We start from the raw sequence: 24,189 nt of genomic DNA, 5'->3' as shown, positions 1-24,189 counted from the left end.
TTGGCTGTCATTCTCAAATATAACTATAACTTTAAACTAATACATTTCGAAAATAGCAACTTCCATATATAACAATTAGAAAACATATTCTGCAAATGTCGAGAATAATGTATTTCGAAGATAGAAATTTTAATGCAAGTGGAAAATAACCTGGCTAAAATAACCCCCATTGTAAATAAACACTCCATAAACCGGCAGTAGTTGATTACTCTCAACGCATGACTAAAAAAAATGTATAACAATTCCGCGGAGAATTAATGAACACGAACAGTTGCTATTTCGCAGAACCGCGCGATTATTCGCGTAAAAAGAATAACAAAAAAAAAAAAAAAAGAAAAAGAGGAGGGGAGGATAAAAACTTGTCGGTTGACGGTGAGCGAGATTAAAAAGCGCTATCAATTTTCAGCCGTCAATTCAATAAACCGGCGACTTCGGCCGAAATGAAAATTTCCATACGTATTACGAGCATGACAGGCAGTCGTGGTGTCATGCACGGTGCAACAGCCTCTGTCATGATTATTCAATTATTTTATACAATTATCTTGGCGCGAAGTTTGAGGACCGCGCAAATAACCGCGCACGAAAATGCATCCCTGTCGATGCCGACGCGTCAGAAAATTTTTCATATAATCCGATTAAAATTTCACCGATGCCGCGTATCTATGCACGCGTAAAACTTGTTGCATCGCGAATACGGATATATTCGCCAGCCAAATACGATGAAACTTGACGAGAGCAAACGTTCGCGAACACGGACACATCGCCATATACGCCAAATGCAATAATTTTTAATCTTGTCAAGAGATGCGTTGCTAGGTAACACCCTTCACGCGATTGCGGTAGAAATTCATCTTTCTTTTCTTTTTTATCTAGGTATTGCGTTTAGCCGTTTGTGATAGTAACCGAGAATAATTGATAAATCGCAGTTTGTAGATTTTTAGAAAGTTTGTATGAACAAGTCAACTATCCTGAGGCGAAGGAATTCTTTTTCGAACGAATGATATTTGTCTCAAATTTGGCCATTTTGGAAAGCTTGCATTGGACAGTGAATATTCAACGATTAGCGTTTCGAAAGATTGCACAGACACTTCTGGGACACCCTGTATATATTTGCATAAAAGAAATTGGAGAAGCTTTTTTGAAATATCGTTCATAATACCAACAAGAAAAATTTAGTGCGATTATTAGTGATGAAAACATTTATGCGATTATTGATGATGACAAGCAGAAGATCTTATTAAAATCTGCAAGCTCAACTACGTCGCAAATTTTTTCTCATAATTCTATAAAAGAAAAATATATAATCGTTACTTTGTACGATTAATATATTTGAGAACACGTTAATAAATTTCCATACCGATATAAAGTTATCTCTGCAAAATAACTGGAATATTGTATCCTGATAACGGAGCATCGTTTAAAGGCAACAAATTACGGTTATTTATGGAAGGACATAAGAAAAATGAAGGCGAAAGGAAAAGGAGGAACAAAAAGTGGCGGTTTGCGGGGCGAAGAGAAGAAAGTAATCTTCGCTAATCACCGGCGGCCATGTATTTGGTGTTAATAATATTTTAAGAGGTCTCGATCGATAAGAATTAACTCGTGGTCAGGGTTATATTTTCGAGGCTAATTTCCAACCAGCCTCGAATCAATTACGCGTTAATATCTTTTCACGCGGGTAGCACAATTAAAATTACACTTTATCGTGTCCGATAACCGTCGACGTTTAATTACGACAATCCAACTATGTCGATAAAAATGCAAAAAGCCGAGTATGCAACAGGACGACCGTTCAACGTGAGACAGTTTCCATGTTAAGTTTCGAACTACCTTCTGTCGAATAAGTAATAAAATATTGCAACGATGTGTGGAATATCAAAAGAAGGCCGCGTATAATTATTAACAATGTCCATTATATCGAGTCTTTTTTTTTTAATTTTAATAAAATGCTCTGTCGAGTGTGAGAGAAAAGAAAGCGCAAAGTATAAGATCCTGTTAAATGAGAAACTCTTTTCTTGATGCAATCAAAAGATTAAACAATATTGGTCGTACTTTTTTAAACCTGTTTACGTGCGTGCTTCTTTTTAACTTGATGTAATAACATTTGATGGTCATTTTTAATACGAATGACTTCGAATGTAGTTTCCATCTAATGTAAAACATATTTAAATATTAAAGTACTTTTTTGTTCGTATATTATACAAGATATAATCAAGCAAGATAAAAAAATATTTAAGTAATACGGATTCTAAAGTCGATGCTTTCATGTGATGTAGTTAGCATATACTTTCATATTTATATATGCTTTTGCAACTTCATTTATTTATCTATAACAGATAATACAGCTAAACTGCAGTCATGAATACGCTAGAGAATGTGGAACAAGATAGTTATATGTAAAAATATATGCATACATCAATTTATAATTTACAACTGTGAATGTATTTAAACTAAAAAAAAGACACTTCGTGTAAAAAGAAAACGAAATTGTACGACTTATATTATATTTTATTAATATTGGTAATAGACTATCTTCGTGATACGATATTTTAATATATCGTTGCGATGCAAAAAATTTACTTTAATTTCCTCACTTACTACACGTTTCTTACCTTTCTCAATTCCTCTAAAATATTAAATTCCCAGTATTTTACCTGTATATAGTTATGTAAGTTAACTCGTAATTACAGCGTACTTGCTGTGAAATTATAACTTTATTACATCTTGTATAAGTTTCCATATTGTTTTTCATTTATACTGTGTTGCTACACATAATTCAAAAGTAGGAAATTTTCTCGTTACAGGTCCTGTTTCATGCGAATGATGAAATTTTATTTTGCCGAATGTCGTGCAAAAAGAGTACATAAATATCGAACCAAAAATACTCCATTTGACTTCAACTTCGGATTTGTAACGTTTCAAAGTTTCACGCTAAAAGAAATATCTCTCAGATCAAAGGAAATCAAGCAACTTGTCTATCAAAAGTCAAATAAATTTAGATCTTTGCTATCGCGTTACGGTAGATTGTTAACAATTTGAAATACTCAAAGGATTTCTTCGTCTGTTCCAGTTCGTCAGATAATATCTTTGATAGTTCTGATCGAAAGAAATTTATAAACATACGTGTATGTAAAATGCCAGTTTCTTATTTAGCTTATTACTATCGAAATAATATTTCGAAGAATACTCTAAACAAAAACTATGTTTAAAGAAATATTGTAAAATAATACTATGATATAGACTACTGATACATAGTATACTAACTAAAATATATATAATATATATATTATTAGAATTTATATAGTTAAATACAACTATAATATAAATCTAATTTATAGAAAAATGAATAACAGTTTAAAGAAACACAAGGTTGAAACGAGAACTATTTAATAAACGCGCCGATACCATATATTCAGGATACAATGTTCTTTTACTTAATTAAAGCTTAATTAATTACTAATACTAGGTATATCTGCTCTTCTTGAAAAAACTGGGAACTCGTAACGGCTTGCAATCTGCAATTTTTGTTTCACCCAGATGGAAGCAATCATTGCGATCGTTACCGCCGCTGGCGCATTAAAACGTGAAAACTCGAAGTCGCTAAAAAAGCGGTCTCTCCCCTCGACGTAATTAAATTTATCTCCGTTATTACTATGTCCGTAAAAACAAGGAAAGTGTTTACCATTAATTAATCTTTTTTTAGACGGCGAGCGTGACAGGATGAAAGGCATGCCAACCGTAAAAGTCTCCGGCGGTTGTCGAGGTGAAACAACGAAGAAAAGGAACATAATTAATAAGCGGCCGGTGGAAAATGAACGTTGCGAATAAAGTTCGAGGTAACGTGGGTATCGCGGTTCAACGGGCAAAACAATTAATTCTGAAAGTATATGTTTTAAAAAGAATGTTTCTTGCACAACGGGAGGCAGGTAGAGCCCCTAATCGATCGTTCGATCGATCGATCAATCTTGATTAGCTCGACTGGTAGGGCGCTTTCTCGTGCAGCTAATGTAATTAAAGGAAAATTCTACCGAGCCCGAGAGCTTCCTTCTTTTCTCTAGTCGGCATCGTCGCGATTATACGAATCTCCATCGATAAAATATAAAAGGAGTGACGCTCAAAGTGGCGCACTCGACAACATTTACTCCGCAAGCGTCCACCGATAAAGCGCTTTAACGAGTGCGTTCAGTTCTTCGTGAGTTCCTTCTTCTCTCTCTCTCTCTCTCTCTGTCTCTCTTTCTCTTACTCGCTCTTTCTTCCCTTCCCTTCGAAGCGCGGATCATTAATTAGCTCTGCCGGATGAAAAACAGCCTCTCGCCTATTCGAGGCTGCCAACGAGGCCGACAATAATAAAGCGAGGCAATTAGCCACTTTTAATAACATCGTTCCACCGGACGACTTATTTGTACTTTCTGCCTTTTTAGAGCAACCCCGATCCGGACGCAGCGTATTGTCACGATGTTTCTTCTCGTTTTGGACGCGAACATTCTAATGATTTTCGCGCACGTGTCCCCGCTCGGGCGCATTCGCGGTAATTGCCGCTTAATTGACCTAATTTTCACGACGCTCGCGATAAAAGGACATGCCTGAATTTCACGAATAGAGAGACCCCACCGCCGGAATTGTTACACCGCCGTTTCAGTAATTAATTGAAGGAAATTGATGCGCTCGCTCCTAGCGGATAAAGGACAACTGACAGTCGCGCTCGAGGCTGAAATTAACAGAGTCCAGGAACACTCAGTTTCCAGGTAAATTCGTTTAAACGCCGCTCTTTCCACGCAATTTCAATTGCAGACTTGAAACGTTACATCTGCTGTATAATTTCACGAAAACTCTCCGTTAACATGAAAGCGAACGAAGGAAGAATATAAGAAGCAAAGGAAGTAGAAATAGTTCAGAAAAATTGTTCAAAATATGTTCTTTCGAATTTTGTATAAGTAATCGATAAATGGTTAACCATTTGGCGACAACAAGCGAATTACGCTTGTGAGCTTGTGAACATGATTTTATACGGAAAATTGTTTCATATACAATCACGTTTAATTGGATGACTTAATACGTAAAATTGCTACCACACGTTTAATAAAGTTATATCGTATCATAGAGATAATGAAAAATCACTAACGAAGATTTCAAAATTTCTATTATGTATCCGTAATGAATCTCTACTAAAATATCGTATCGATTTACAAGCGATTAACCAATTCCGAGAACATCTAACCTTCGCCTCTTTTCTGTTGTAGGCTTCATCTTCGCAAAATCCAGAATCTGTACGAAACGGTGAGAACGAGCTTCCTCGACAAGCAAGTTTCGATCTAGAAACACTATATCGAGCGACGACGTATTGGGTAGGGCACGGTTTCCTTTGTACGAGGATGGCCGAGACCGAAAGCGTTGTAAAGTTGTGCCACGGATCCCGAGCGAACAGCCGCTCGTAAATATGCACGGCGCTTCATGAATATGCATTGTTCGCGGTGCATACGCGCCTATACGGCGTGCAGCTCGCCTCTACCGGTACACCTTAAGACCCTGGCAAGTTTCGAGCACCGGCCGCCACGAAATATGACAGCCGCGTTTGTGTCCGTAACCAAAAAAGGAGGCCACCTCGCCGACAGACAGTTTGCTCGTTAATTAACGAGCGAATTGTCGTTGGTGGAAGAAAAAATAAAAGAAGGGAAAAAAAGAGGCCACGTTTCCGTCTATAAATCGCGAAACTGTCAAATCGACGCGAGTCGTATATGTCGTGTCGGATCGCGGCGAAAGTCACGCCAACGCGTTGGAGAAAGTCAACAAGCCGTCGTCGTGCAAATGAGAAATTTTATTGGATCCCCGAAGGGAGTTTCGCGAGGCGACGCGCCGCTGAAAATTCCGGCCGCGACCGACAGAAACGCATGTTAAACTATTAGCTCTGTAAACGTTCGGGGCTACGATGGAATTTCCCTTCTCGCGGAGGAGCGGCAAATTTCATTAGACCCGTTGATCCCGTTCAAATGTTTAATCTGTCTGGATATAATCCGGTGGTTGATCGGAGGAAAAAAGGGCAAAAACTGAGACAGTTTTGTTAAACGATCGACCGATGGATCGGCAGGCGCGCCGAGATTGAGCAAACCTCCTGTTTAAGGTCTCGGATAAAAATCAAAGAAACGTGATTTGCATCGATATGAAAGACACAACTTGTTAAGCATATGCAAAAAGGTACAATAACAACAATCGCTTCCTATTCTTTATACAATATTATTATATTCCATATAGTATCTGTGTACGAAAGCAGATGAAAAGAGAAGACAATCAATCGGCTCTCTAATCAGAAACGTTACTTTCACGTAACTTGTCCGAAACCTTAAGCACGTGAAGAACGTATTCAGGCCACGACTGTATATCCCTCTCTCTTAAAAACACTTCGTCGATCTCAAGGTGGAAAATAAGAAACAGTCCCTCCCAAAAGAGTTAGCCAATAGAGAAGCACGAGTTCACGCCTAGAGAAAAAGGTGTCATTTCATCGCTTTACGCTGGCTTCTTTCCTAACCGCTTTCAATTACACCGACGTACAAATAGATTCCTGCAGCTATATTCATAGCCTCTTAGTTATTTGCATTTGGTCTCTCGTAAAAAGGAGACAAACACGTGAGAAGACCCGATTTGATTCTCGTAAAAACTAAACGACAATCATCGACCTTCGGACGCATCACTATCCAAGTGTCCAGACACTAAGCGAATACGTTCACCAGAGACATTGGTCTCCGTGACACACCTTCACCGATATAACCCGTGCTAGCATGAGCACAAATACATTTACGATCGTACGCACACGAGATGACTCCCTCTATTACTATGTATACGTTCCTGAATAAACATGATTTGCTTGCGCGCCAGCAGGATTACGTATCCTGCACCTTGGCTCGACGAGATGTGGAGCGTCTTAATCCATATGCATGGGAATCCTCGGCGAGGATGCCGACGTGGCCAATTGCTTCTTTTGTTCTTGCACTGTGGAGAAACGTCCCGAGGTGTGTTCCCGTCGTCGATCGGCGACTCGTTTTATGGATAAACACCGAATACGGTGGAGGGAGGACAATTCAGCTTTTTCCCTTTTCTTCTTTTTCTTTCTTTTTCATCGTTTCTTGTCTCTCGACGGTGTTAATACCACGCGCATGAATCATTTATGAACGATTCGAAATAACTTCGTCTCGATGGAAATAGATCGGCAGCGAATGGAGACCCGTTATATAACGCGAACAACTAATCCGCCGCGGTCGAAGGTGCACGAGGACAGCTTTCGCGCTGGCACGCAATCAATCGTCGCTTATAGGAAACAACGCCGCGAATAATTATGGTGCTCGACCGAATAGGGAACGAGGCTTCGACCCGGTTTGCGTGCGAAAGGTTTTCGTTGCTCTTCGATGAAATTGATATGTAACGCATTGCAGCTTGGGGCTGAGTTTCTTGTATCGTATAATGATCCTTTTAACGCGAGAGTATAGTACGTTGCGCGAATATTCAATAACTCCTGATTTTCGTTGATTAATTTATATTGAAGAAGTTAAAGTTGTGTTAGTTCAAATAATTGAACCGAGATGCATCGCAATTAATTAATTAATATCGTGTTTCTTTAAACTTAGACGCGTAATTTTGAAAAAATCCTTCAACAAGATAAAGCCAACAAAAATATCGAAGGAAGAGATCGCAATTCCAGTGCAAACAATCTCTATCCAGCTTCGTCGTGTTCCACCAGAGCAAAATGCAAACTGACGATCAACATTAATTTAAAGACGATTAATTTTTTAATTTACGGAGAACTTTCGTCCAGTAATTTTTTTTATTTGTGTACATCTTTATTTTAGAACCCATGACGTACCATAGGCGATACGGTACACTGATTGACGAAATGATGGAAAATTATATAAAATAAATATTCCCTAAAGCATAAACATAGTATATACAAAGCAATACTTACAAATAAATCCAACTCTCATGAACGAAAGTATTTTATAAGCCCGAAAGATCTGTCTCTAGGTTTCTATTCATCTTTAACTGTACTCAGTATCTATAGATTATATGCTCGTAAATTAGAGTTCAATGAAACAATCAAACGGTAAACGGCCATTGCAATTCTCCTTGACACGTCGATAAATATCCATCACGCAGCTGTTCACCGTATGTCAAAACGCAACGAAAGGAACGCAGTATTAGTCTCTTGATTGTAAGCAATGGAGGAGGGAGTCTCGCAGCTCGCAACTGTCCTGCTGCACCGAAAACGAGGAGTGGAAAGTTCGTCGTCACGGTTCTCTTATACCAGCCGATACAAATATATCCAGCCGTGTAATATTTAAGTGGCACGATGCATATTTATGTCCAGGGCGGGCGAGACGGCCAGGCAAGCAACGAAAGGAAAGACAAACGGAACAGATTGGTTTCCGGTAGCGCAGCTACGCGACGAGGCAGCAGCTGCGCGAGGTCGGCCGTTTCGAAGCCCCGGGTTTGTCACAGGAGGCAGGAAACGCTCGCACCCGTTAATAACCCAATTAAAACGGACAGGAAACCCTGGTAGCCCCGGTACCGTCGGTCTGGACGATGCCACACGATGCGTCGACAGCGTTACTGTTATCGTCGCTATTACTGCCACTACAGGTGTTACTGTATCGAAAGGGGACGCGGTAGAAGTCTCGTTCATGGAATTCGTATTAAATGATTGTTCTATTGCCAACGATGCTCTTCAAAGTTCATGAGTATTGGGACATCTGCTAGTTTCATGTAAAACGTGGTAGTTTAACGGGAATTATCAAGTAAACGCACGATTAATCAGAATTCGTCATGAAAAATTGCGATATAAAATATTATAGAATATTAAATCGTGTTGAAGAATTGAGAGAAATTCAAAGAATGTTTTATAGCGAGTGTAGAATGGAATAACAACAAAACAGAATGACAAATAAAACAATGAATGATACATTTGATCAAAACTGATTGATTGAAAAATACGACCGGTGCGCGAGACGGAAAAATTAGAGATTAATTTTATTATATTAAATTGATAAATTGTTATACTGAATTATTATGTATTGAATGTGTAGATTCTTTCGAGTCTAAAATATCATTCAACCGTTTCGCTTCATGTATGATACAAATGATCTTTTTTAAATATTCAGAGTTGAAAATATCAATTTGTCGGATGATATCTACGTAATCTACATTTAACAAAATTTACATATAAGAAAGATTTGTCAAAAAAAATATGTCCGTATTTCACCAAATATAGTATGTATATTATTTCTGCTATCTTCAAAGATCTAAGTGACCCACTTACATAATGTAAATCTGTCATGTATGATGGATTAAAGCTAATTGCAAATAGTCAGTAAAAGAGTACCCATGTATATACATGATAAAATCCATTAATCAAATTAATAAACTCTTCCGTCATAAAAAAAGAAAAACAACCATGGCTAACAAGACACAGTTGTGATAACATATTGAAACCGATCGAAATTTTTATTTTGTTTTTAAAACACTGAATATTCCCATCCCGTAAAATCAATCGAACGACTATTCATCTGTCTTCTCGGATATTTAGACTTCGTTTGACGGTCCTATAATATTGCGCTGTATGAATGTCCGATTCGACATCAAGTAATCGAAAGTCGATTACAAGCATGCCAGAAATTAAATGTACCAGTTACACCGGTTACAGCCAGTAATTCGAAGCAGATATTAACGGTGTTCGACGATTCACGGATACAAATCTGATTTCCTCGGTCTGGCTACGAAATCCACGTATTTCGCATCGATTCGCGATTAATCAATTACGTAGAAGCAGCGTTCGCCCCTATCACGTGGCCATAAATTTCCGATAATATCGGCAAGGATTAAACTCTATCGTCAAAGCGAAGATAACTCGCGAAATATAATAGTCGGATCGATGCGATTGGAATTCGTGGATCAAATCTATCCCTCACCATTCCCCTTCCCTGATCATAACGAACAATCGTGTAACCCGGCCCAGCTGGAACAACCAATTTCCTCCTTTAATCGAGAACGCGCAATTACACTCCATTACCTTTTACCGTGGGATAAACAATAATTGTAGAACCGTGAGCCTGCGATCCTCGTATTCTTTTCTTACCTGAAACAGTGAAACGAAGCAACAATTTAATACGACGATCAATCGGTCGAAACGAGGACGATGCCAAGTAAAAAAAAAGAAAAAAAAAGAAAGAACGAAACGACCAAAAGCACGACCGTACAATACGGGCACACAGGAAATCGGGGCTACGAAGGAAATCGAGATCGGCGAATCGATTCGTTTCGCCTTGCAGCAAGTAATTTACGAAATATGAAATTGGGTACGCTTTTTATTACGTAGATAGCATGAAATCGTAAAATAAAAATGCTTACGAAATAACTATGTAATAATTGAAGCCAATCCAAAGTGATCAACTCTGCTTTTTATGAACTCGACTTTATTACGCGGGCGTATAGATAGTTGGTATATAAATTCTGGCAAAACAGATGATTTGCTTTCATAAGTTTATTTATCGCGAGAAGCCACGAGGAATTGTGAATCTTGAGACGAATTTTTTAAAAATTGTCTTTTCACGCATCATTATCTTTTTATTTATCAAATTATAGACTTGATCTGTGCGCGTTTTAAACGGTCATTGATATCATTGGATTGTCGATGACACAAAACAAAAATTGTTTAATTTCTTAATCAATTCACCTATTTCATATTGACTTGTATCTGTATTTTAAAAATGTGAAAAATGCGCATTATTCACACAAGATGTTAAATATAAAATAAAATTAAATGATCATATCCAAATTTAATTCGAATTATTGTAATCACCTATGCATAACGATACCAGTTAAGCAATAATTTTTAGGTTTTATATTTAGATTTATCATCCAAACTATAAAACACGAGATGACCGTGTGTATTGAATCAGTTTTGTATGTCGAAAAAATTAACTAATGCTCTTATTTAAAATTTTACAAATGCTCTTTTATAGCTGACTGAGTAGTTTCTTTTATCGCAATAATTTCCTTACTAGTCAAAGCAAATAAGCCATTAAAAAAAACTATTTCTTCCCAACTTTACTTTATTCTCCTCATATGTGTTGCTTCAATTTTTCTAAACGTTCTTTAATTTTTTATTTATCGCAAGAACGTAACTAATACATGAAAACACATAAAAAAGAACTAAAAATACGTATAATCCTAATTACTTCAGAGAAAAATAATTTTCAAAAGTAATAAAAGTAACCATCCCATATTTGCTTCATAATACCATCGAACTTTCAAGCCATACATTACTCCATTCGTGGTTTCAACGTGAAAAATAATTAGGTATATACGTCACCCTATGAAGCATACCCCAGCAACTTAACAAATGATACGAACCTTGCATTAAAAGCTTGAAACTCGACGGTATTAAGCTCCAGCGAGTGTAAATCGAATAATTAGCGATTTTACAGAGGAACACGGCGGCGAATGAATATTCATAAGGTAGGGCGAAATCACTTGCACGTCATCCGAATCAAAGGGGAACGAGGAACGATGCGAATGAAGCGGATCAAAAGATTGGAGAGAGAGTGTGTATACGCGCGGAACCAATAATTTCCCGTATCGATCGGTGTCGATCTCGGCCGATGCGGCGTGAAATCGAAAGGATCGCAACCGTAGCCGCATGGTTAAATGAAAAGCGGCTACCGATGCCTGTTCGACTTGCCTGAATTACTGGCTGCTCGCGAGACGGAGCAGAGGGTCGATCGTTCCGAAAAACAGACCGTAAAGCATTAATTATGTGACTTCCGCACTGAAACTCGTGCTCATCGACCCTCGATATCGCGAATATGCACCGGGAATACCGCATAAATTTGTACCCCGGACGAAACGAGCGAGCACTACCCCACCGATCGATCTCCCTTCTTGTACGCACCGAATGATTCACGGAATTAATGTACAATTACGAGCTCTGCAACTCTTGTGCAGGTTGCAAGTGGTATGCGCTTAATTAAGACGTGCATGAAATGAACGCTGGATTGCCACAAATACATATGGTGTTCCTTCCGAGGAATTCTTTTTAATAAGCTTCGATGTAGTACATTAGTATAATAATACTCCTGGCTACCCGAAGGTTAATGAATTCGAATTTTAATTCGACTGTACGGTCAATTTGTGGGGTAACCTTGTTCTCCAAAGTAGGATTGTATTTTTTGTAATTGCGTTATTAAAGTGTAAAAAGGAAATGGAAAAGACGTTTTTATTAATAAGGGCAGGTGAAACATATTTTCACGTACGTTCGATAATCTATCTCGCCGCGTAAGTAAAAGTACTCATTGAAATTCGAAATATGGCTGGATATGTTTAAATTACATTCAGTTAAATATGATTAGCATTTCGCTTTAGAAGAGAAATGAATGCAATATGAAGATAATATCCGTTAATACGTACTTTTAAATTATTAGTTACGATAATATCGAAATATTATAAATGATATTGTCTATTGATAAATCACACAGAAAAAGGATGACTCGCCTAAATTTTGCTTTTACGTACAAATTGATTTGTCGTTTGGACGTTATTGAAATTAGTCTTGGTTTTTCTACAAAGTATGAAAATGCCAATTAAAATTTACTTTAATATCCATAATTACCAAACTGCTAGTTTTTACGCGTTTATAACAATTTTCAACGTGCAAAAAAGCCTATGATATATTTAATTAATGTAATAATTATTAGTTATAATTCTTACTGCGTAAAGAAATTTTCTATCTAAGTTCCATTTCTTTAATTGTCCAAATTTGAATTTTCATAAATATTCAATCTAATAATTACTTTTTATTATACATTCCCAAACATGTTTAATTTACGTTTACAAAAGAAACTTTTATTTCCAGATTGTTATATGTCAAATAAAAAAAGAAACACAACATATTTATGTATAAATTATTTTAACTTCAGCTATATAATAAAAACAATTTATATGCAAAATCTCGTGAATATTAAGTTGTACGATAGGTTTGTAAAAAAAAGCGATATATGAAAACTTAAAATAGATTGTTAACGTAACTGAACATCGAGCAAAATTCATACATATTAACAAACTGTCTGAAAAATCTTTCTCATAAATATTTCTTTCATAAATATTCAATGGAAATATATTCAACTTGAACAACATTTTATTTCCAGCTAGCAGAAGCTTTTTCTTCAAGTCAGTCGCAGTTTTTCTCGCATAAAGATCTCAGCTGGATAGAAGTAACAAAGTTGCGAATTACGTCGTGCGTTATGGTGCTGTCAAGGTCGTTTCTATTCAACCCTTAATCAGACACATTGAATTTATCGCGCTACGTGAGAGAAGGGTACGGGCTGTTTTGGTTACTGTATAATTGCAGTGTAACGACGGTGTAATTGCCTCGGTTGCTAACAACGACGCCGTGCAACCTCATAAATAACAAAGAAATACTTTACACGTCCTGGATAAACTGTGCATTACGGATAACTATACGTAATTAACCATTCTAAAGTTTGCAATATGGACGAGAATATTTGCCACTTTTTAAGAGTTTGAAAATTTGGTTTAATTAAACCTTCGTATTTCAGTGGTGCTGTTATAGTTACACCGACTCACAAAAGTACTTAACACGAAAAATTTGTATGTCCATATTATACAAATGTATGTATGTGTTGTGTAAAACATTTGCCTGACGATTATATTGGTATAATTTGAAACCGATTTGAAGATGTATGTAAAATTTAACAGGTATTTATTATGCTATAAATTTAGTACAAAATTACTGTACAGCATGAAATAGCTATCTTGAGCATAGAATAAATGTTAAATGAGGTATTATCGGGGTTTATTAATGTAACGAACGTTTAAATACTTCTGTAATTTCTGTAAACTTTGTCTGCAATAGAAACAGTATAACCATAATAACTGGGTCTCGTTGTACTGCTAATGAAATTTCAAAATGTTTCATATAACACACAATATACTCATAAAAGGGGTCTACAAGCAATGTTTAAATGCCTTTTACCTTGCAACTATAAATCCGACATAGAAAGCAAAATTTTCATATTTAAGGAAAAATAATTCATTATTAACGCGCTATAAATCCTCCAATTTTCTCGGTCTTCGTAAAATTATACGGTAAGCCAAGAGTACGCGGTTCCCACACGAGGAAGTAGTAAAGTAAGTAAAGTTTATTTCGTATGTCGCACTGGAGTAAACGAGAGAACGAAGCGTACAAAATAAAGAAAAAAAATACAAAAAATAAAAAGAAAAGAAAAAGGAAAGAGGGAGAAAGGAGGGTTTCGAGTTTGCGTTGCCCGATTCGATCGGCGTGCGTGTGACCGGTGATAAGTTAATGCCGCGATTGCCGTACGTGAAAAGAGTGAAAGGGTCGGTGTGCAATAACGGGGGAAGTTTGGTCGCGATACGAGGCAGACGAAGGAAAAGGAGAAGAAAGAGGCAGGGGAGAAAAAAAGGAAGGAGAAGTACCGGTGCAGTTGCACTCATTTACTTTCCCTGCCAGCGTGAGTCACACATGAAAGAGCCTAATCTCACGCGATCGTGTCGTGTCCGGTGACCCCTGATCTCCTCGCGAATCCCTGTGCAAGCCCCTGTCAACCACCCCCTCGTGGCTCGGTGCACAGTTCTTTTCGTTACACGCATTTAAATGACGCTGCTTTACATTTTTTTCTTCCCGAATATTATGGTTTTATTCCGGCGTTATCGTCGGTGCCGATCTTCTCCTGGGCAACTCGCGCTCATTTATTTTCGACGGCCACCTTTCCTCCCTTTCTCCGTTTCTCTGTCCCTCGCGCAGTTTCTGTCGTGTCTACCTGCCTGTTTAATTATTTCTTCGCACGGCTTAATGGATAAACATGTTCACCACGTTATTACACCTATGTTAAGTCGTTGGCTGGTGTTGTAAAGGCTCTTAAAGCGTGGGCGTTGTTCAGGCTCCTACGTAACTCGTAGAGAGCTAGTTATTTTGGCAAGCAAAAGAAGTTTGTCGATACTAATATGCTAGAAATATGTTGATTGGTATACTCGAAGTTTCAAAGGTATATAAATAAAGATTACGGGAGACGAACGCGATAAGCCACGTTCTCCTTTCTTTCCTGCAGAGGGGTAGTTCTCCAACACGATATATCGCCAGTTAGACCCGCGTTTCTAAATTATTTAATTTTGTCATTAAAGTGACGATATCTTCTTCTTAAATCGAAAGATCAACAGATATGTACATAACATGTTTTTCTCCTATCGATCGTCAGATAAATGATCAAGAGTCTATGCAAATTCAATTTTAACGATCTGTTCCAAAATTCAAACGCTCGTCTCTTCAGCCTCCTTCTCGTCGTCACCAACGTTATCGGTTGATATGTAGCCGGTCGCCAATGAAGCGGTATAACGCGATCAATTACACCAATTCTGGCGTTAACTGCGGTTCGAGGCTGTTGGTCGCTGGGTCGAGACGTCTGATCGTTGGTATATGCGGCTAAAGTCCCGATCAAATAATTTGACGCATACACTCGGTGAAGATAGTGCAAAATTAAATGGTTTATTGGCGGGTATCGAGCCGTGACGCTGACTCGAACAGCCGAGCTGAGAGCGACTGCAGGAAGACTATAGGAAAGGCTCATTAGCCGCAGACAGTTGACAGGACAAAGCTGGATTGTTCTTTCCCCTCTGCTCAGCCTCAATGTCGACCCCCGTATCACCCTTTAGTCCGCCGTCATTCGTCGTCCACGAATTAAGGATCTTGCTTCTCGGGCTCGTCAACCGGCAATCCAAATCAGGTAAGAGACATTGTCATCATCGTTCGCTACCCATGTTCTTCGTATGCCTTTCTCTTCTTCTCGTTGGTATCACAGCTCACATCACTAATCACGGCCTGGCCATTCACTCTCGTTTCTCTCTCGCACTCTTCCATCCTATGCCATCGGTGCGACACCAAGGCAGCCTTTCACGTACAAAAATAGCAGCCGCTTTGTTCCGTGCTCGCACGACCTTTTTCTGTTTCTCCTTGTTCGCTCTCGTGTGCTCGTCGTCGTTGCTTGCTCTTGTTTTTCGATTTTCTTACGTTCATCACTTTTTCCGCCCAGACGATCCTTTCAATGCGACCTCTTTATAGGCGATACGATAAATGCTCTTTATCGCGCGCTCCGAAGCATCACCGACTGCCGAACGTTGGATGCACGAGCTCAGAAAAGAGTAATTCGATTTCTTTTAATGGTGAGTAAGATCCGTGTAATCAGAGCCATTCGTATCGAAGAGTTCATCGCAGAGGTTTTCAAGATCTTGAAAATCAGTTTGACATGTTCAAGCCTGCTGCGATACTGTGTTGCCTGTATTAAGCCACGTTGAACTTTCCATTCGAGTGATCAAAAATGTTTCCATCGCGTATAAAGCAAGCGATAAGCGAAAATTGGTTCGAAAAGATAACACGAACGTGACAAAATTTCGCTAATAATTTTATTTCTTTAAAAAGAAAAGAAAATGAATTACTAGAAATATGACAAAGAAATATCGACAATCAATTGGACGTTAGAACGTGTTTGAACAGCAAACAGTCTTAGGGAATTGCTGAACTTTGTATTCGTATGACATTGAAAGAAAAAATGTTTAAATAAGACGAGACAAATTTGAGGACAAATTGCAGGGAAAAAGAAAGGATCGTAGAAATTTACATCTCATTAGAATTCGCACAAATCGATTGATTCCTTTCGATGTACTTATACACCGTTCATTTCGTCATTTCAAAGAACTCACGTACTATATCGCGATTAAAATGTAAATCCACGCGCCGACACCGGTCAGTCGATAAAGCGTCGTGATTTGCATTGTCGATAAGCGTAAATGAACAATCCCGATCGTTTCCGATTCAGTTAAAAATTGTTTCGCATAATTAGCACGCGATTCGGGCGAACGCTATCTGCCCGACTTCTCGGTTAATACAAGCGCGGCATTAGCATGCGCTCATTACGCATTAAAATCAGTCGCTATCGCGTTGTGATTGAATTTCACAGGTCCGACGTGAGCGAGTTTATTAACAGACATGCATGCACGATCCATCACAACCATTAAATGCAGTGTGTTGACACTAGACGCTCGAATGTACTTATTTTTATTCAGTTACGCTTTTCTCTTTGTTGCTTTATTCTTAATTTTAGAATACTAATTAACAATAATATTTATTAAAAACACGTGCACAAGAAATCGTATGCAATTGACAGAATTAACCACTAACAGAATTCTAAGTAGAATAAGGTTTTCAGAATTATAATATTAAATACATTTCTGAGAAATATCTAAGCAGTTTCGCCCCAGTCGAACGTTGGCCCCGTTCAAACGTTCTTTCCGGGAACAATTCATTTTCGAGAAACAACCGCCGTTTGAGATCGACGTAAGCGCTTTATTTGTCTGCCGTTCGGTGTCCTCGAAAGAGGATCGAGGCGGATCTGTCACGCTGAAGCGTGACAAAACGACCAGTGCCGGGAATCGGTCGCGGTTTCAGACGTGATGAATATACAAGCGGAGACAGCTTTCACGGCTATGGAATGTCGAACGTGGGTGAAAAAAATGTGTTGGGCTATTTCCGAACATTCGTCGATTGTTTTTTTTTTATCTCTCGTTAACAATCGATATTACGTTGCTTTCTATTAAGCATTGTAATTTGTCAGTTTTACTTTTATTCGACGATATTAGCTTTTAATTAATTAGGTTCAGCGTTTGTCACTTGACGTTTACGTAACTGACATTTTGCATTTCATCGATAATTTCCTTTTTCGCTTATGGACATCTCGGTTTCTTAATATGAAACATTTTAACGTTGGAGCTACCAAAGTTGTGAAAGTGAGCGATTTCAATTTCCTTGTCTTTATAATTATGTAAGAACATAATATTTATAATTATATAAGAATATAGAAAGAGAGAGAATATATAGATAATTTTAACAAAATTAATATCAACTTTTATTCAGATGGAAACGCAACTCTCTGTTCCTATTTTATTTTCACCATACAATTTTAACCATAATTATTTATACAGGTTGTACTTAAAACTTAAGCATATGCTAATTCTATTTTTACTTAGCACAGATGACTTTCTGCCTAGATATTAAAGGATGTAAACAAATCAATCAAATTCGTAGACATGTCTGAACTACGAAATAGAAAGTGAGCTCAGTGACAAATAATGCCTATGGAAAATAACTGTCAGAGAGAAATATGAACACTGTGTTGACTCAGAATTAACGGATGACTAATTATCTGACAAAAGGTCGAAGAACTTAATGCTATATTTCAAATATTTTTTGATGAAATGAGAATAAATTTGAGGACCTACTTTTGAATATAAAAGTAGCCTAACGGTATCAAATATAATTTATATTAGCATTTTTGGTTAAAAATACCGTTATTAATATAAAACTAAATATCATGACATACTATATATAATGTAGTATAAATCATAATAATACAGCAACTATTTTATTATTTTCCATTATTTACATGTTACTAATAGACGATTAAGGAATGATAGTGTAATTTATCAATAATCTTTTCCAGATAAATGACTTTTAGTTTTTATGTATCATAACACTCATTCCGGAATACATGAATGTATCACATCTTAAGGACGATTTCACTTTTGCAATAAGAAAGAGAAGATGTTTTCTGTGACATCGCATATGCCAGGTACCGGAATCCATTGTGCCACTTGTTGCAGTTTTGAAATAACTTTCTTCTCACAAAGCACAGCGACATAATTCAATTTACCTATAATAAATTGTATTTCAAAACATACAATTAACAAAAGAATTGTAACGCTATCTGTCGGCGATTAATTTATATTTCAATTTATAACATATCGAGATAATTTCGCTTTTAACTTGTGTTAAAGTTTATATTCAGTCATGGTGGAACGTTAATATAGATCATATTAATAACCTTCCACACGTTGAACCATGCATACATTAATAAAATTTGCGCAAATATATGCCAGCTGTGACTGCGACGATTAAATCGCCAACATTATTTATCGAACAGGTTTCCTACGATTAATTACATTAAACCGGACTTACAGGATTAAAATCCGCTTGATATATATGATTCATTATATTTTGTTCGTTATGCAATTTTAAAAAAAGATATATTTAAGATGTTTACTCAGTAAATGTTCGTCATTGTGTTTTATTCTAGGTAAACTTTTTAACTAAGAAGCGAACGTTATACAAAGATCATTTGAAGTTTTAAAAGAAGCTTGTCAAAGTATCAAAGAATCAATTGAAAAATGAAAAATTCGAACGTTCTTTAATTAACTACGTAACATTCTTCTTTCCAATTAAACATTACATTCATTACATTTGCAGAATATTTCAATCCTAACAAGACATATGCGATGAATCTAAAAAAAAAAAAAAAACTCAACTAAAACACATACAAATGACTAAATAACGACGAACAAAAAGCTGAAAAAAGCTCGACGTAGATCGAAATTAATGGAAAGTGAACACGAGGGAGAAGAACGATCTACAATTCGTTTTCGTCCACATGTGTCAGGTCGGGGCAGAACGCAACCCCGCCGTTACGGCGTCTCGGCTGATTTATCGAAATTTCACGTCGAATTGGCTCGCACGGGGATCAACCAACAGTGAATCGGAGGACAGACCGAAAAGAACGTGGCTGTTAGTCGGCCGGCTCATAATTTGTTCACGGTTATTTTTAGGCGAGTCTCAATCTCGTCGTGTCGACACGAATGAGAGTGACTCCTCGGCGCCAGTGGTACTGTCAGTCGTAACAGTGACAACGAGACCGAGACCGTTCGATGCTGGAACGAAAATAAATCCCTGGATGGGCTACGAAGGCTCGCAAGAGCCACGTATCCTCGTGGAATTTCGGGACACGTGTGCAAACACTGCGGCAAAGCTCGTTATTGTTCACCAGCTAGAATTCCCGCGGTTTTATTCATCGACGATTTCGCGAACAACGCTGCCTTTATCCTGTTCTGGATTTCCCGTCAACGAACGCTTAAAACGATTTCTGCGAATAGCCACGGTTTATGTGGAAATGTACTGCTATATCCAACATAGAAATTGTAAATTAATAGAATACGAAGAAATTTTTATACGCTTAAATTTACGGTTTGGGAAAGTTATCATTTTCATAAATTTAACCTTGCGATTCGGAAGTTACGGTTTTTGTAGATTTAACTTTACGATTTGGATAGAACATTTTCTATTTAAATTCCTATTCTTTGATACAAAAGGTGTACAGATATAACAGATGATACATTGGTGATACAATGATGTACAAACGATACTTCAAAAGCTAAAAAACGATAAATAATAATAATAAAAATCCCAAAACTGTATAACGTTGAACGTATATTATTTTCAAGCATTTATGGTATCCAACAAGTTAGGAAAAAACGATATACATATAACAACAAATACGTATAAACAAATAAATAATTCATACAATCTGAACATAATAGAAATTAACGGAAAAAGTGTGAGATTAGTAAATAATTAAAAAAGTATTATATTTGTATTACATCTTATTGTTTGCCATACGCATTACCCAATTTATGACACGCATTGCTATACTCGATCGTTGCATCGTTATATTATAATCTGTTTATAATAATAATCGATACAGATTTGTTTCTCGCGATATGACTTTCTCTTTTCGCAAATAGATAAAAGCCTGATTATAAAAATTAAATTTCATATTATTTTCAGAGAAACTAATAGAATCAATTAAATAAAGAAACTTAGATCGTCAGCGATCCTCGTAATTAAATAAAGAATTCAGGTTAATAACAATTGCTACTGTCTACACATATGTATATCTAATATCTGAAATGATTATTATCTATAGTAGTTAGCAAATTAATTTTCATACCAGCTATAGGATCAGTAAGCTGGAAATCATAAATTGCAATTCAATACGGCTCATTACATATATGGTTACGAGTACCGATAATTATTAATTGTAATATTGGTAATTAATCTAACGCTCGTAATTATCGAATTATTTAAGCATTTCACAAAATCCAACATACGCAGAATTAGCTTACACGCATCAATTATGTTGTATTTTATTAATTCTAAAAATTAAATAGAAATTATAATTATAGAGCTATTTTCATTCAATTTTCTTTTCAAGTAACAATTCCTACAAGCCAATTTAACCTAAAATTCAATCTATTCTTTAGATACACTTTTAGAACCCTATTATTTAATCTGTTAATAAAAGAACTAGTTTGATAACGGTCGAATATAATCTTTCATTGCTTCGAACAAATCCTTTCTAAAAAATGCTAACCTCATTCAGATGTCGTAATACCAATTCCATTATTTCTGTGCTATTTGGTTATCTAAATCGCAACATAAGCATTGCCTATGATTTGCACACAACATCGTCATACTTGTTACGAATTTCCATTTTTACCGAATTAAATTACAATAGATCCACGCTAAGTCGCGTGCAGCAGCACAATAAACGCAGCTCCTCGTAGATATTTTCTATTTCCAGGCAGAATGCTGTACAATATTTCGAACAAGACTATGACACAATGGTGTATTCAGATAATAGAAACACATTTATAATAGAAACTTGCAGCTGTATTATCAGATTTTCGACAATGACATATTTTCCTACCCTTCGTCCGCTTCACGCTCGTAAAACGCAAACAAGTGTAAACGACGCGGCACGCAGAGAACGTGCGGTTCGGAACTCTCATCGAACGAGAGACCAGTAGAACGTATCGCGTGATAACGCTTTAACCGTGCTATTTCGCATAACGCCGACAAATTTCACGCGAACGCGTCCCGATAATCTTATCTGCGCGACAACAGATACGAGACGTGTCCCACGACGAGTAGATTCCGTTAAATTACAAGAGCCCCAAAAGAAGCTACGTCTTGGGCAGAAATAGACACGATATCGGCGGCGTTCGAAGCAAAAACGGGAGAAGAACAAGAAAATACCACGCTACCAAATGGAGAACCTTTGGAAGAGGGTCTGTCACGTGGCGCAAAAAAAGGCCAACTGTTTCTTTCAAGATGAATCGTTCGGGGACACTTGTCGAGTGGAATGTCTTCTCCCGTGAGATTAAACCTTGCCTCACGCTTCTCCTGTTCCGTCACCGCCTCGTCCGAAATAAAGGACGGGAAGCTTGTCCCAGCTGTGATAATGGTCCAGCGGATCTCGTCGATAAATCTCATTGTATTAAGGCTAGCTGCTGCTGTTGTTGTTACTGTTTCTGTTGCCAGACTGAACTTTCCTTAGCCTTCCTGCTATACCTGTCTCTACTCTCGATACGTGCCTCAAGTTATAGTTTCAGTTGACTTAAGTTGTTGCACATGTGCGACTGTCTCATCCCTATGATATGAACGGATATTCACTGATTCGCTGCACGTAATCTAGTTGTAAATTGTAACAATCAACGACCACTTTGTACCTACGTGTACTATTATTTCTCACAGTAATATTAAACAAATATTCATAACAATAATCTCAACAGTATTCCACATAGAATATCGATACATTGAGATTGAAAAATAAGAAAGTTATTCAGCTATCGAGCCTCCTGTAGCAATAAAGACAAGCAATTTAACAAATAAAAGTTACCATTTATACAACAACCAATAAGCCCTTGGGCATTTAGTAAGCAAATATTACCATGTCTCAATAAATACAATGCACGAAGTTTACATGCAAACTGCATGCACAGTCGTAGGTATTCTGTATTAATTAACTCTGCCAATTTCTAGATCAAAGCTTTATTAAAGATGGGAACAAAATCTGTTTTCGATATCAACTGTTTCGAACAACAGTTCTGGTTAATTAATTGCACAATAGAATTACATTTCGCCATTGAAGTTGAAACAGAGAAAAAGGAAAGAAATATCATATGAAACTGATGAAAATACAATCTCACCGAGGAAAACTAATATCTATATTCGCAGACCCAACAAAACAGGAAGATAACCGGCAAATCTATATTGTACATATATGTTTTATGCACACAAAGAATCTGTCCCATGTGGACAGGGACAAGAAATTCTTTTTCACGAACACTCTCCGATTTCTTTGGGTGAAACTTTCAGTATGTGGAGACCATCCCAAGGGCTCTGTAAAGATAGAAACTTCACTCCTTCTCCCTAAACAATTGATACACCGGAAGGGAAATTGCCCCCTTTTAAACTTTCTTTCGATACGATTGACCGCGTTGAAGATACGACGTGAAAAACTGCCATGAACCACGAGTATCCTCGATATAACAGAAAGAAAAAGAGGGGAGAAAAGGGCAAACGCGTGAATAAATTTGCAAGGGACGTTCGGCCGAAATATTACGATATAAATATCTATATTTCAGGAAAGGCGCTCGATTTCGCGATAGAATTAATTGTTCAGCAGTTTACGTTTACGTAAAACAGATCAGCGAAATTGGGTTAATACTTTACAGGTAGCTTTATGCAAATTCCTCCGGCATAGAAATGTCAAAGCACACCGAATTCGATAATTATCTCGAAATTAATTGAGTTTCTCTTGCATATATACATCGCAACAAGATACATTATGATAATTGTTTCCTCTGTTAATTGTAGAATGCAATTTCTCGTTAGAATATAGAAACGCTGCATCGAGCAAAGAAAACATCACCGAGCATCGAATTAAATTTTACGAATTAAATTGTGCACGCTTAGCAAATATATTCGCAGTAAATGTAATGACAAAATTTACACTAATAGATACATAAATAGTAAGCGTAAAAGATAGTTTTATTTTTCGATTTCATTCCATTTTTTTAATAATCTGCGTTAATCGTAATCCTGACAATATTAACGATTTAGTTCTTAATGATAATATTAATAAACGGAAAACATCGACAGTAGATTTATATAGCCATCGATGTATTTCTGTATTTTGTTTCAAATGACATTTGACGCGTATACAATAGAATTAATATCAGAAAATTCAACTAACCGTTTGAATCGTTTCAATCACGCTACAACGAAACAAAGCGCCATTATAATGGATTTATACAGACAATACAACAATAAATAGCACATAATGCAATGATGTTTTCGCACAAGCTACGTGTACAAATTTTAAGTATTTTGCATCGTATTTTATTGAGATTATATAATTTGGAAAATAAAGGAAGTTTTACGTATGA

General features: G+C 37.0%; 1 protein-coding gene and 2 long non-coding RNA genes across 3 annotated transcripts in view; 2 read left to right on the top strand and 1 right to left on the bottom strand.

The window, feature by feature from the left end:
- The window catches only part of LOC132910002 (mucin-2-like), a 708,972-nt gene that overhangs the window by 145,243 nt on the left and 539,540 nt on the right, over positions 1-24,189 (bottom strand). The gene's annotated exons all lie outside the window — the stretch shown is intronic.
- LOC132910032 (uncharacterized) lies at positions 7,589-9,271 on the top strand. The gene is made up of 2 exons (XR_009658664.1): positions 7,589-8,265; positions 8,354-9,271. It is a non-coding gene; the product is annotated as an uncharacterized LOC132910032 (long non-coding RNA).
- On the top strand, positions 15,449-19,436 carry LOC132910222 (uncharacterized). The gene is made up of 2 exons (XR_009658714.1): positions 15,449-15,800; positions 18,570-19,436. It is a non-coding gene; the product is annotated as an uncharacterized LOC132910222 (long non-coding RNA).

The sequence above is a fragment of the Bombus pascuorum genome, chromosome 8, assembly GCF_905332965.1.
Source record: "Bombus pascuorum chromosome 8, iyBomPasc1.1, whole genome shotgun sequence".
NCBI classification, from domain to species: Eukaryota; Metazoa; Arthropoda; class Insecta; order Hymenoptera; family Apidae; genus Bombus; species Bombus pascuorum.
This window is presented reverse-complemented; position numbering and strand designations above follow the sequence as displayed.